This window comes from Protopterus annectens, chromosome 2.part0, assembly GCF_019279795.1.
Source record: "Protopterus annectens isolate FY-2018-M chromosome 2.part0, PAN1.0, whole genome shotgun sequence".
Lineage (NCBI taxonomy): Eukaryota > Metazoa > Chordata > Ceratodontiformes > Protopteridae > Protopterus > Protopterus annectens.
The window spans coordinates 954,784,119-954,799,521 of NC_056728.1; the positions used below are offsets into that span (position 1 = coordinate 954,784,119).

At 38.0% G+C, this 15,403-nt stretch overlaps 1 protein-coding gene across 1 annotated transcript in view; it reads left to right on the forward strand.

Moving 5' to 3' along the window:
- ADAMTSL1 (ADAMTS like 1) overlaps positions 1-15,403 on the forward strand; it is a 4,128,157-nt gene that overhangs the window by 3,856,636 nt on the left and 256,118 nt on the right. The window lies entirely within an intron of this gene.

The window sequence follows — 15,403 nt, forward strand, 5'->3', positions numbered from 1 at the left end:
TAGCTAATAAAAAAAGAAGTTTAAGTTGTGGAGTTTTAACTTTTCCTTGTATTCTGCAGTTATATCTACATGTTTTCCAGATGTTTTTCCTGCAATAACAGAATTAATTGTAGTAAGGTAATGGGGAACCAGTAAGACTCAGAATGGAATCAAGATTTCTTTGTTTCTATAAGAGGTATTTCTGAAAATGATATGCATTACTCCATTTGACTTCACAATGACCATACCCACATTTTCACTGCAGTCAAAACTGGCACCAACAATTGTAAAATAATCTTTATATGTGAGGAATTGTTCAAGTAAAATAAAGATCGGTAATTGCTACAGCCCTAAATGCATTATAGACAGTTTTTATGCTTTTATGGTCACTAACAGTTTGCAATATAAAGAACGCATCCTATATATTTTAAAATCATTTTAATTTGGTTTTCTTTATACATGACAGCCCCCCCCCTCTTGCAATCATCCACAAATTTGTTTAACTATCCATAAAGTACTGAAGTACTGAATAGTATGATACTGAATAAAGGACAGCCAAGTACTTCAGCGAGTACTGATTTCCATATTGAATAGTGACATCCTTCAAAGGAAGTCATGAAAGGAAAGTTGACCAGTTTATTGTCTATTTGTTTATGCAAGGATTGATTGACAATGACTTTAGATATAGGAATGCTGTGATGAGTAATACTGAAGACCTTGGAAAACATTTTGCAGGCTACTGTTCCTCAAAGACTTTTAAACACTGCCTCAGTTATATAGTTATAAAAGCCAATTATGATAGTCAAGTAAAATTTGTTTTTCTACCGGTTTAATTTCTACAAGTCTTTTGGGTTTCTAATACCATGATAGGAATGGACCCCATTCCTAAGTCAAAGTATAATTAACGTTCATGAAATTAATATTTTCAGACTTTAATATTAGCCAAAAGTGCTCTTTGTAGCACCCACAAAGTACTCAGAATGGACTCCTTCTGAAACTCTTACAGAGTTACATGCATCAGTAACGTATCTAAACTCCTTTTAGGAGACCCATTGCTCTTACTACTGTTGGATCTGTCTGGGTATCCTTCTTCCACATTGTCCTCATTTCTGCCTGAAAAAGTGCTGGTATTTTATAAATTTGTGTCTCTCTGTACATAATACTCTGTAACCACTGGGGGTAGCAATTTCAATGATCAGTGCTACTTTTGTCTTCTTTTCATGGACTACTCTATCTGGTTTTATTGCATATATTTTTTGAATTATTGGTAATGGGTGATCCCATGTGATATCAACTTCATCATTCTCTATAATGCTTTGTGGCTCATTTTTCCAATGTTTTTCAGCTAATTCAGTATTGTAATATTTGCACAATCCCGAGTGCAGTGGTCTTGCTACATTATTATGCCTTTTGGTAGACAGGCCTTCTGCCATTAGTTTATCCCACCCAGCAACAAAATGTGGACAGTTTCTATTTATGTTTTACAAATCCTGCATTTGTCTGTTTCTCCCACATGTTCAATGGACTTTATAAACCAATGTGTATGTAATCCACTATCCTGGGATCCCAATATTAACTATTCATTTTTTTGTTTAAATTCACCTCCCTTAACCATTTCTGCATCAGATCCTGATTGACATGAGGCTGTTCCGGGAGTTTTTCTGGACTTGAAACTATATTTATGTTTTTTCCACATTTCTTGCCTTCTCATCTGATCCTTTACCTTATTTTCTTTCTTTTGTTTTTTAGCACATTCAGATGCTGCCTGTTTTTTTCCTTCTTGTGGTTTAGTTTCCTTTCCTGCTTGACAGCAATACAGTTCTGCTGAACTAAGTAGGGAAGTAATCTTAGACTTGTTCTCCTCGTGTTTTAAAGCTTTCACCATGTTTGGATCTGGTATCTTGTGAATTCAAATGAGACACTGAGGCATGGAATGCATTCAAGTAATTTATTGTACATACACACATCAGGAGCTGTAACTGAAACTTCATATGCTTACTGACCGAATCATTATAGGTTCATAGGTTCATAGGTAGGTACTAGGCTATTGACCCTAGGGCCTATATAAGCCTAGCCAAAGGTACCCTGGCTTTCGCCACCCAAGAAAATTATTTTCCTGTGCCACTGTCGAGCAGAGCCACAGAAGTGATCCCCAGGGTGAATTTCCTGTCTCCCATCCAGTCATCAAGATTTTTCTTGAAGAGTGCTAATGAGGAGCTTTGTTTGATATAGATAGGTAGTTTGTTCCAGAGTATGGGAAGTCTCTAGGACAGGAATCTATCCCTCCAACATGTTCTGTTTATTGTGGTGGCGAGGTTTAGGTCCCTAGAGCGTGTAGCTCATAAGGTTTGGGATTTCTTTAAGTGGAGCATGTCTAAAAGCTCTGGGTTTGACATAGCTTGGTGTGTTAGGCAGAGATCGCCTCTTGAGTAGGCGATATGCAACGGAGTAAAGCTGCAGTTTTTTGAGATGGTCTGCATAGGGCATCTCTTTGAGGCTGGTAATCCTCTTTGTGAGGTATTTCTGTGGCCTTTCCAGTTGTTGTAGATGTCTTGTGAGGTACATATCAAAAGGGGCATTGTACTCTATAATGGGTCTAATGAGTGACGAGTAGAGGGGAACAATGACCTTTTTTGGATGAGAAACCTTTTGGGATGAGGTGTGCCACGCATAAGTATTTCCCGACTACTGTGACGATGTGATTATCAAAGGAGAGACTACTGTCCACCTGTGTCCCAAGGTCTCTTATCACACTTTCGGTGTTAAGTAGACTACCACCTATGTGGTAGTTCATGAGTACTGAGTTTTTACCAAAAGGGATGACAATGCACTTTTTGGCATTGAGCTTGAGGCCCTGGCTTTGACACCAGGCATCTGTCTCAGTGAGGCCCTTTTGTAGGATGTCCACATCTTTTGGAGTTTTGATTATGGCTCCTAGTTTGCAGTCATCTGCGAACTTCATTAGCCAAATACCTTCTGTGTTGGCCTGTACTTCAGAGAAGTAGATACCAAACAGGAGAGGACCCAGGACTGAACCCTGTGGTACTCCACTTGTCACTGGTCTGACGTTGGATTTGGAGTCTGCTACTTTCACAGTGTGGGTTCTGTCAGTGAGCCATTTGGCAACCCATCTTGTGATACAGGGATTTATACCTAGTTTAGTGAGTTTATCTATAATCCCAGAGTGGGGGATGGTGTCAAAAGCCTTGGTGAGATCTAGATAGGCTGTGTGAACCACCTTACCCTCATCTACGGCTTTGGTGACTGCTTCAAAGAAGTCTATCAGGTTTAGGAGACATGATCTGCCTTTTACAAACCCGAACTGGGTGGGGTCCTGAGTTTGGAGATTACCAATGTCATTGTTTATAAGTTCCATGATGATACGTTCCATAGCCTTGCAGACCAAGCTCGTTAGGCTAATGGGGTAGTTTCGTCTGTGGTGGCTCCCCCTTTGTGGAGTGGGATAACTGTCGCTGTGCACCATTCACTGGGCACATAGCCTGAGGTGAGGCTATGATTGAACATGGTACTTAGGCAGGGTGCCAGTTCGTTCTGTAGTTCATGTAGAACACAGCCTGGGATGTTGCCAAGTCCCATTGATGCTGTGTTCTTGGCTTTGGATAGTGTGTTTTTTACCTGTGCAGCCGTGATTACAGGAACTTTGCATTCTTCTGGTATAGAGATGGGCCCTTTAGGGTATGACAGGGGGGTAAAGTTAGCACTGAACCTATCTGCCAGGATGTTGGCAATATCAGTTGGTTCTGTATATTTAGTGCCATTGTGCTGTAACTCAGAGCAGATCTGAGTGTTGCCATTGAGATTCTTGACATAGCTATAGAATGCTTTGTGGTTGTCTTTAGAATCAGTGGCGATTTTGTTTTCATAACTAGCTTTGGAGGATTTTATGAGGGATCTCAGCTTCTTACTGAGGCTGACCTGGAGTTCATCCAGTCATGGGATTTTACTCTTTTTGCAACAGTTTCTTTCTTCTGTTGTAGAGTTTGTTTATGGCAGGGGACCACCAGATTGGCTTCCTTTTTTGGGAGGATAGCATCTTGGTTCTGTTAGGGATTGCACGATCCATGCACTTGTGTAAGTGCTTATAAAGTGCATTTGTGTAGGATTCAGCAGTCATACCTCTATTGTCCGTCAGCATGGGTGTCGTGAAGTTTGCCACTTCTGTCTTAAGAAGCGTGAAGTTGGCTTTGGAGAAATTTTTTACTGTGGTTTCCCTAATGGGGGGTGGGGAGGGATGTGGATGTCTAGGGTGATTAGCTTGTGGTTGGATCTGACCAATGAAGAATTGACCTCTGGTGTGGAGCACCGGTTGCCCATGTTGGTAATAACCAGGTCTAGGATATTGCTGCCCCTGGTGGGGGTGTGGATAAGTTGATCCATGGCATTGGAATTTATGAATTCCAGAAAACGTTGAGCACAAGAGTTGGTACATGAGTAGTTTTTCCAGTTAATGGTAGGGTAGTTGAAATCGCCCATTATTAGGGTGTTAGGTTGTACCCTAATATTTTCCAGTGTATTAAGAAATGAAAAGTGGGAATCCTGGGGCATGGTGGGGGATCTGTCGCAAGCTACAATTTGGATTGCGGTCTTGCCCAGAGTTAGTTGAACTTGGATAATCTCAGATGCAGTATGCTGATCAACTAGCCTGGAGGTGTGGATATCCTTAATGAATATGGACACGCCTCCACCTTTAGTGTTTCTGTCCAGGTTAGGTGGCCGAAAGGTATGGTATGAATTATAGCCTGGTAATACAGGGGTACTCTCTGGAGCCTTGAACCAGGTCTCTGTCACTGTACAGATGTCGATGTTCTCCATTTTAAGGAGTGCCTCGAGAGAGTGCATTTTGAGGTTTAAACTTCTAGCACTGAGTAGCAATACCCTCAGATTCTTCTTACCTGTACCTGTTAGGGTGGTGAATTTGTCATTTGAACCTTGCCTAAAAAAGGCACTATAGGGGTGGCTAGAGCCTTAGCCAGTATCCGGAATCCCAGGGGCAACAGGTGCAGGCCATCTCTGGCAAAGCATCATGTCTTGTCGATCATGTCATCCCAGGCAGACAGATACTGGATCCCCTTAGAATGACACCAGAAGCTTAGCCAATTGTTGAAGTCAATCATTTTGTCCTTGTACTGTGGTATCATTCTGGGTTATGGCAGGATGCTACTCAGGGCTAGGGTCATACCTGCCTGGGCCACAAGATTGGACAGCTCCTCCATGTTCCCTTTCATGTAGTCCAAGGAGGTATGTCTCAGGTCATTCACACCAACATGGACAATGACAGAGTCATATTTGTACTTGTGGAGTGACCTGAGTGCATGCGTTATGTGGCGGATCCTGGCACCTGACAGGCAGCTGACAGTAACTTTCTCCTTGTTTAGCCTGGTGAGTGGAACATCAGTGTGCCTGACTATAGAGTCACCTATGACTAGAGTGTTGGGTACGTTGTTATGCCTTATGGGCTGTGGTTGAGTGGCACACTGAGTTTGTGGGCTATGTGTCATTTGGGTTGTGTTGGGAGGTGGAGGTTGCTTGTGTTTCTGCTTTGGATGTCACTGTTGCTTGGGCAGGTTTTTACTGAGAGCCTCCATGAATGTAGGTGTGTGTTTTGTGTTTCTATGTGTGTGTTTTGGTGGTGTAGGTTTTGAGGGACTATGTGCTGAGTGTGGTGTGGTGCAAGTGTTTACCTTCTCCTCTTGACTGTCTAGTCCAGTCTTGGGTGAAGAGAGCTTTGCTTCCAGTTTGGCTATATAAGTGCATCTCTCACAGGTTGTAGTGTTGGGTGGTAGGAGGAGAAGGTTGTCTGTGTACATGAGGCAATTGCTGCATTGCCCCAGGATGCCCTTTACTTCTAACACACTCAAATGTGCATTTCCATTAAAGCTAGCACTCACACTGACTGAATATACAAAATGGCACTGATCCCGCCTGTGCTCACTAACCTATATGCATATACTCTCGAGCTACAGTGGCTGACTAGATTTAATATACACACTGATCTACAGTGAGGTCAGTAGATATGCATGCAGTCGTTCAGCTGCAGATCTATACATGTAATCAGTTTTGGGGAGGCCCATACCTCCTTCAGAATGAAGAATATATAATCTTGGTATACATTGATTTTTATATATCATTTGATGAATGTGAAGTATTTTTCTTGGTTTCCTTTCCAACTGATCCAATACCTTTTGAGGTCAGTCAGTCACCCCAAACCTGTAAGTTAGAACAGGAAGAGCAAATTGGTTTATAACTTGGACTTTGTTCCTAGATCCCAAGGCTGTTTTCAGTATTAATTTTAGTCTTCTAAAATATTCCTTATTGAGTTTTGTTCACATTTGTTCATATTTTCTTGTCGATCTTTCATCAATTCCGAAATATTCATGTACTTCCTCCTGCATAAGTTCCTATATATCATAATGCTGTCCCAGACCAATATTTTCTGGTGCTGCAGCTTTCCTGCTTTAAACCTTGCTTTTACAAATTTATCAAGACCAAATGACATTTTATATGACTGTGGTCAGAAAAACTGTGCTGATATGGCTCAAGATTTTGCAGTCCAGTGATAGAAACAATAATAAAATTTGTCACTACATTTTTATGCACTGTGGCATAATACATGATGGACCAATGCAACAGTAATTGTGTGCATCTTTCTTACCCTCTCACTTGCGGCTAGCAGTTACATTTAATGTATTCATCTGTTAACTGTGTAGGCACGCTAGATACAAGTGTCCTTTTCCAGGGGCTACTCAAGAACACAATGTTGTTTATCCACTTATTCATTTTGGGGAAGTTTGCAGTTTATTCACTGGCATAGCAGTTACACTGAAGTGAAAGGAATCAAACCCTGTCCCATAATCTGCAGAAGCAGTTCATAAACCGCCCAGAACCATAATTCTCTGCATTAACTACCACTCGGTGATAACTGCTTCTAGAACATGGTGTTTTTAACCTTTTAAGTTATGTAATACATGGTAAGTAAAGCCTCCAATTTGTAAAGTACACACATACTTAAAATTAAGTTAGGCTTTACAGAGCAAATAATGTACCTTGGATCTGGGGTAAACAGAAGCAGGACTATGTAAATTATGTTCTAGTACAGCTTTAAAATGTAACCACAAGGCTGCTGTGCATGTGGGATGTCAAAGGATTCTGTCTTCCCTTTCAGTTGCTGTCATGTGGATACATCAAAACTGTTCTTAAAAAAGTTTGATTGTTTAAAAGTTGCCTTTAAGCGATGACCATTGTGATCACTTATAACCACTGGAGATTACCAAATGTATATGATGCCCAGGGTACCAAGTTCCTTTGTTACACCTTTGATTCCAGAAAGTGACCAAGATTATCATGTCCATGGAGTCCGTGATTCTCACACTTGGAGAACAAGATTTGCATGTTCACGAAGCAGATGATTTGTACATTCATAAACATTCCAGGTAAAAGATTCATACAAAACAGTCTGTTATACACATTAAGCAGTATACAGTGTGCAAGGAAATAGGAAAGCAAAATTCAAACAAAAAGAATGAACTCCTATATCCAGTTTAATATTTTTGGACAATATGTTGACTTATTTAGTGGACTTGACAGTCCACTACAATAATGTACCTATAACAGTGAGGTATGGAGCTACAAATGAAAAATAATGATGCTATTGAAATCAGCAAGTGAAAAAAGTTCCATTCCATAATCTGAATCTATAAGACATTCCAGAATGAAATTTATAAGTCTAACAGTGTCACTGATCCAAGGCCACAAAGCACATTTAGCACTGTCGAGTAAAAAAGAAGAACTGTGACATAATGTTTTAGCATGGAATGTCTTAGAGAAAAGTAATATCCCACAAAGACAAAGTAATATCCCATGAAATACCAGATAGGCCATGGAGTAAAGTAGCTGCTGGAATTTTTAATTTTAAAGACACAGTATCTCATCAGTGGTGACAGTCACCAAGCTAAGATATGTGTCTTCACACTTGTCATTTAACTGATGAAAGTTTTGTTTTCATACCCTGGAAACCCTGTCGTCATCATCTCTTATACTGGTCCACAGTTTATCAGCCAGAAATGTCATATGTTCTCATAAGACTGCAATGTTCAACACATTACATCTTCATCAAAGTACCCACAGTCCAGATCTACTGTGATTACTTTTACATTCTTTAGCTAACATGTCATTAATCTAAGGGGAAACATCTAAATCATCAAGAAGTCAGAGTCTCAAAACAGTAACATTCCCAAGGTCACACCAAAAAAAGTTTATTTTTTGCAAGAGAACTGGTAAGTCACCCTGACCCCCAAAATGTGATGGTAAGCCCCTACATCCCCAGTCACTAAATAAACCTACTCCAAGGTAACAAACTTTGAGAAGGGGAGAAAGTGAAAAACAAAAGTAAATCTTACCCTCTTTCTCTCCTTTGTCTCCACAATATAGTCAGTGCACTTGTTAAGTAGAGCTAATGCAAGTCCAGCGGGCAGGAGGAAAGAACAATATATCGTATGAAAACCATTGTAAAGAAGTCTGATATCAGCCAGCTCAAGACAAAATTGCTATCCAGCTCTGTTTCAGTAAACAAACACTGTATAGCAACTGGATGGAAAATTTACTGCTCAGTTGTTTATGGGGATGTCTGAAGACAGAATCACATCCTCATCTGTGTTACTTCAACCACAAGAAATACTGAGTGTGAAGTCAGTTTAGCAGAAGGCTCAAAAGTAGAAATTATGTTTTTTTAAGCCACTGTCTACTCTGAAGAGAGAAATTGTAACATTTCAGAATCCATTTAATAAGTCGGAGTTTGTTGTAGTAGATGCATCAAGGTCTTACGTTGTAGAAAGCAAAGATAGCTTGAGGATAAGGCATAATCACACATATCTACAAATGTGATGAATGTTCCCAACTGCGAATACTGAAGGAATACTTGTATGGGACAGTTCTAGCCAAGAGGTTTACAGATAAGATGAGTGTTCAAAGATGTACAGTTAGTCTGACTGTGATATTGTAATGGTTTCTAAACCACCAGAATTACAGGATGAGACTGAAATGCCTGCTCATACCTGTTATAGTCACTGTAGCTGATATGATCTCATCTACTGCTAGAGAGTGTAAAGTATGCAGATTTGGTAGAGCAATAAAAAAGTTATCCAGATGGAATAGTTTTGCATGGCAGAAAAGTCTGATTTACAAATCTGTTATCTAATAAATGTAAATTTCTGTTGTATAAAATTAATTGTTTTTGTTATTTCTATATTATGAACAAACTGCTTGAATGTATATCACGTGACATCCCTAGAAAACTATTGATTAGAGAATCCATTATTCTCTGCACAGTCTTTCATGCCTTTACCGTAAGGGGGGGCAAGTATAATAAACAGTGTCCCATAGTAAGAAGTACCCATAAGACTTGTCTGTATGCAGTCTGTCATTTGGTTCTGTCTTGTCTTTCAAATGCAGCCATATTAGTGAAGAATGTGAATACAGTGAATGTATCTAGCTGGTCTCCTTGATGTCTATATTTGGCTTTCATATCTGAATTGTTTTGCTACAAATAATGAACTCACTATTTCAAAACAATGGTTAGAGACATATAATCTTCCCAGAGGTTCCTTTGAAAAGAGTAAGCCTGAAATACAGTTTTAAACAGGCAAAGTATGTTAGTTGTAATATAGTTCAGGCAGGATGTTTTCTTTCACTGAATAAAATACTTATAAAAGAATTTTATGTTATCCCCAACTGCAGATACCAATATCATTTTGAACTTAGACTTGGCTACTGAAATAACTTTTTAAGGGGTCTGGTATTATTACCAAATCTAATTTTATTGTTTTACTTAGATGGTATGAATGCTTCTTTATGTTAAACGCCTTGGTAATATTATGAATCCGCTAGGGAGGCTTCTGAAGATACATCTTTCTAGGAGTATGTTTGATGACAAGTATATGGGAATCCTTAAGTAACTTGACCTGATTGTAAAACAATTCTCATCATTCCTTGATGCTTTTAGCAGAATACTTATGTTTCCATTCCCATTTAGAAAAGCCTTTCCTCATTTCTTGTATATTGGCTAGGGAGAAGTTACAAAAGTAACTACTTTTTTTAGTTGAATATAGCATTTATTGTAACAGTAGGCTCTAAGCAATCATGGTCTGAGGTACAGAAAGGGAGCATATGTTTAACATATTTTATATATTTTTCCAGGTAATCAGTAGAGCTTATACATTCAGTATGTAGCATGTATTATTCTGCCATTTACCATGTTTCATTTGGCATTCAAAATTCAGCTGTCCCCATTTTACAATTTTACAATTAGCATTTACCATAAATTATCTATGTTCATTGAGTTGAATTCAGCATGTAGGTTTAACATTCATCAATTTACATTCAGCAGTGCATGTTCTGTATACAATTTCACAAATCGGCATTTGGTACTATGCAGTCAAAGTATAACATACACCATTTAGCATTTATTATGTCACACGCAGCATTCAACATATAGAATTAAGTTGCATTCAACAGCTCTCATACTGCAATCAGCACTGTATACCTAATGATTTCAGCACTCAAAATGTGTATACGTCACTGTATATGAAACATTTAGCATATTATTTGTTTGATATATCTTCTGCACTTCGGCCTATACTGAGTGGTCTTATATGCTCCATGCTTTTTGTCTGTATCAGAAATTACTGTATTTCTCTGTAAAGTCTTTCAATACTTGCCAGCATCCCACATAAGGAAAGAAAGGATAGAGCTTGAAAATTTTATTCTAAAGTGGTATGACTGTTAGCATTCATTCAGTGTGAGGTCAAAACTGATCACCAATACTGAGGAAAAGAATACAAGCAAATAATCTCTCAAACCACAGGCTGTTAAACAGAAAGTCACAGCCATAGACCCTGCCAGGCTTTCCTTTCAGCTCTAACAAACATTAAAATCTTCACCTGAACTTGCTTCAGGTTAAATCCACTAGGAACACCAACTTGTCTATGTACTCCATGAATCTAATGTACATCTGAAGGAGTAACCACCCTCTTGATTTGCTTTTGTCAGGGAAGCTGCCTTTTATATAAACAATCAGTGGCCGTCAGCTTCTCATTAACTTTCTAATATGGACAATTTCCAGAGTAAAGTGCTTCAAAAGCTTATAAGCATGATACTTAAAACACTTTCAAAGGCACATTACCCATTTTCCATTGACAAGGTGTGTGTGTGTGTGTGTGTGTGTGTGTGTGTGTGTGTGTGTGTGTGTGTGTGTGTGTGTGTGTGTGTGTGAGATCTCTCTCTCTCTCTCTCTCTATATATATATATATATATATATATATATTATGTATTTGCATATATAAAATTCTTGAGGCAGTATTCTGTACTGATTTTTCTTTAAAATTAACCTAATTTCTAAACAAAATATGATATGGACTGCATATTTAAATAAATTCAACTTCCGGTCCTCCGTTATCCTTTTTAACTCTGGTACTGGTACCTTCAGTGATCTCCCATACCCGGAGAATTTAACAGTACTTTTAGAGTGGGCATTTCTCTTTTTTACTGAACACTGTTTGCTACACTATAACTTAGATATAGATATGCCTGTTCAGCTCTTGAGTATTGCAGTTGTCTTTCTCTTCTTGTAAGATGATTGGTTGTGACACTGTTTGTTGCTCCCCCAGCTGGAAGTTTGATTTGATGTTTTCGTTTTATAAATATGTCTGCAATTTCTCTTATATAGCTTTCTGTCTTCCTCAAGCACAACATGCCATCTTGGTTTGGCTGTTTTACCAAAATATTGTAGTCTACCGTCGTTTCTATCTTAGTATTTCTGTCATTTCCTTTACTCTGTTTTGATCTTTTAACAGCAGAAATGTGATTGTAATAGGAAATATACCCATTACACCTGAGGTACTGAGGGTGGGTTCCTGCAATGAATTATTTCTACATTCCAAAATTGTGAGCTGGCAATCTTCATAGCTTTTTTTTTTCTACCCTTTCAGATCAGATTTTTCACTGTTTGGGTATTTCCCAATGCTTCTCTATTCAACTATGAATAGTGTAGATTGAGCATTATGTGTTTGATTTCTCATTTGTACACAAATGTACTGAATTCATACTGAATTTCTGACTTTTGTATTGCGGACTATTGCCATTTATGACAAAGTCAGAAATTCTCTGTCTCAGGAATTTAGACGTTAATGTACTAATTGCACTTAGTGTATTTGTCAGCCTGATTATTTCAGAGAAATTTGAACAATAATTCTCACATATGTGAAATATGGCTTGTTTGAATTGTAGCATATTAATGTACATTCAGCTCCATGGGCAATTTGATACTGGGCATGCCACCATTTCTTCTTTGAATTGTTGTTATGACATGCATTGTGTATGGATAATAACAGTGACAAAAAACAGTGGCAAAGATAGTCTAACACAGGAAAATATAATCTACAAGGTCAAACAAAAATAAGACATAAAATGTTGCAGCAATAAAATCATTTGAAATGTTTATTAAGAGCATTAATTCCTTAAAATCAGCATAGACTTCAGAATAAACCCTCAAACATAACCAAGCTTATTTAAATCTTAAACCACATCATATGACCTAATTAAACTGGCTGACAAAAGGTTTAATGTGTAAATTAATAACATTCCTTAATGTATAAAAATATAATTACAATGAACTTACTATAAAAATACTATGTGAAAAATATGCTACATGAATTTTTATTGTGTACAACTAAACTACATATTATATACATATATGATATATGTGGTTAATAGTAAATTTCATTAAGGTAACCTTCATAACTTCACTGACCTCATTTTAAGAACAGTGCTAATACTAATGTTTTCTTTCAAGCCAGGTTTAATGGCAACATTCAGTCTTAGCTGCCAAACCAGTTCTTTGCACTCAAGGGTTGTTTCCTAGCTGCCACCCCTACCATCAACTATCACTCTGCCCAAGGTCAAAAATACAAAACTATTAAATCTTAAACACACTTGCACATGCTTGCTTAGTGTATTCTTTTAATCTCCTTTATGTATATTATACAGGTGCACATAGAGATGTGTGTGTGTGTGTGTGTGTGTGTGTGTGTGTGTGTGTGTGTGTGTGTGTGTGTGTGTGTGTGTGCGTCCGTGTGTGTGTGTGTGTGTGTGTGTGTGTGTGTGTGTGTGTGTGTGTGTGTGTGTGTGTGTGTGTGTGTGTGTGTGTGTGTGTGTATATATATATATATATATATATATATATATATATATATATATATATATATATATATATATATATATATATATATATATATATATTCAAGAGTGGACACTCCTTTCCATTTTAACTACACATACCTCAATTGTCCAGATTTTCGGCCCATATTTTTAGGCTCTTCCTCATAAAATTTGCGGTTTTCTGGCAAATCACTGAGGACTGAAGTCATTGAATAATGACATGCATTTGAGTTTCAGATTTCATATCCTTCAGAAAAAGCATGTTAACACCAACTCTGTAATTATAGCAACTTTCTACGTTTATAAGAATATTTAAAATGTATCCCTATTTTTGGACCTTTGTTCCCCCCTCAAATTATTTTAGGCTTTGTCCAGATTTCTTGCACAACAAAGTTGAAAGGTATATAACTACATATCATTTGTACAGTATGCAAGGTAAACCACTCCTGTAGAGCCACAGTTAGTGTGACCAGTATTACAGATGGACAGTGGGTTCATTAGGGAATGCATTAAATGTAAACATGTCCCTAAGGGCAAAGACTGTGGATGTTCCCCAAGGTATTAAGGCAGGATTACAAAGTGATGACCAGCAGGGTTTTCAATTAATGAACATCTTTATTCTGGAAAAAATAGGCAGATAAAGGAATTATGCAATAAAATCTCTGTTTTGAACACTCAGTCACTAAAGATTTAGTGTTTGATTCTTACTGTGATGAGTACTTGAATATTGTCACTAAAGGTGAGGTACAGTGCAGTTAATTAAAAAGAAAAAAAGCTTTTGATACAGTTTCTCACCCTAAACTCTTGCATAAACTGTCTCAACTTGGATTATCCCCATCTTCATTACTATGGTTCAGTGGCTATTTAACTGACAGCTCCAGTCAGTAAAATGGCAGAATACTCTCTCTCCATACCAGCAAGTCTCCACTGGTGTACCCCAAGTTTCTATTCTGGGTCCCCTCTTCTTTAATGTTTTCATAAATGACTTTCCTCTATATCTCTGTAGGCTTAGTCTCTCCTATACAATATGCTGATGATTGTACACTTATATGTGTATCTAATAACTTGCCTCAGTTCCTCCATATCATGCAAGAAGTTTTTCCGTCATTTGTGAAATGGCTCCACAATGCCCAGCTACTACTCAACCCTAAAAAAATACAAAGTTACTGCTATTTATTTAGTTATTTATTTGAATTAGTTACCAGGAGAGTCCAACTTATTAATACCCATTTTCTGAGGAGGCCCAGGAAGAAATTCTCCATTTGTTTACATTGCATTATACTTAGTTCCAGTCACACACAGAGCAGTTACATTTTTATTTACATGTATACACATACAGTAGTTACATTTATACATTCTAAGATTTCTCAGAGGTATGAGTTACTAAAGAGAAAGCCCATGTGCAACTTAGTATATTGTACAGGCAGCAGTTATGTATAACCTTGTGTTTCTATTGTAGTTTATAAACTGCATTGTACCTGATTACTGCATTGTTTCTTCTTATTTTTTACTGCTGTAACTGCATTATTTTCTGCACTTGTTTTTCAACTGTACTTTAGCCTAGATAGCATAGTCCAGATTTAGATCTGCTGAATCTAGACTGCTTTTGTCACACTTGAGCACTAAACCAGCCATCTCACAGTAAGAGGTGTTCCCCTTCACCCTTGTGGTAGAAGAATGTAGATCCAGCCTTGTCTGAGCTGGGGATTGCTGGAGGAAGGTTCATTGTGTGCTTTCCTATTGGTAGATTAGCGTAAAAGTGTTTAATTTCACCTATGGTTAAGCATGGCATTTGTGCATCGCGAGCAATGGAGGTTAGTGGTGCCCTGTATAGACGCAAATGACTTGAAACAAAATATTTCCCTAGATGTCTGTCAGTGATACCCTTCCAAGCTTCTCTGCAGACAACTTAGCTGTGTACTGAGCAGCATTGCCATAGTTTTTTCATCCCTAAACTGCAATAGAATAAGCCCCTTAGGAAATCCTAGAGCAAAATCTGGTCTAACTACCCCAATCCTTAATAGTACGTACAGTATAAACCTGCTATAATGGATAGCACCAGCCTGATTGACATGGGCATCCTGAGGCAATGTAGTAGTTGCCTCGTGTATACTTACAACCACTTATTCCTAAAACAAATACCTTATATGAGAGATGTAATTGCACTATGAAAGTAGAATAAATCCTCTTAACG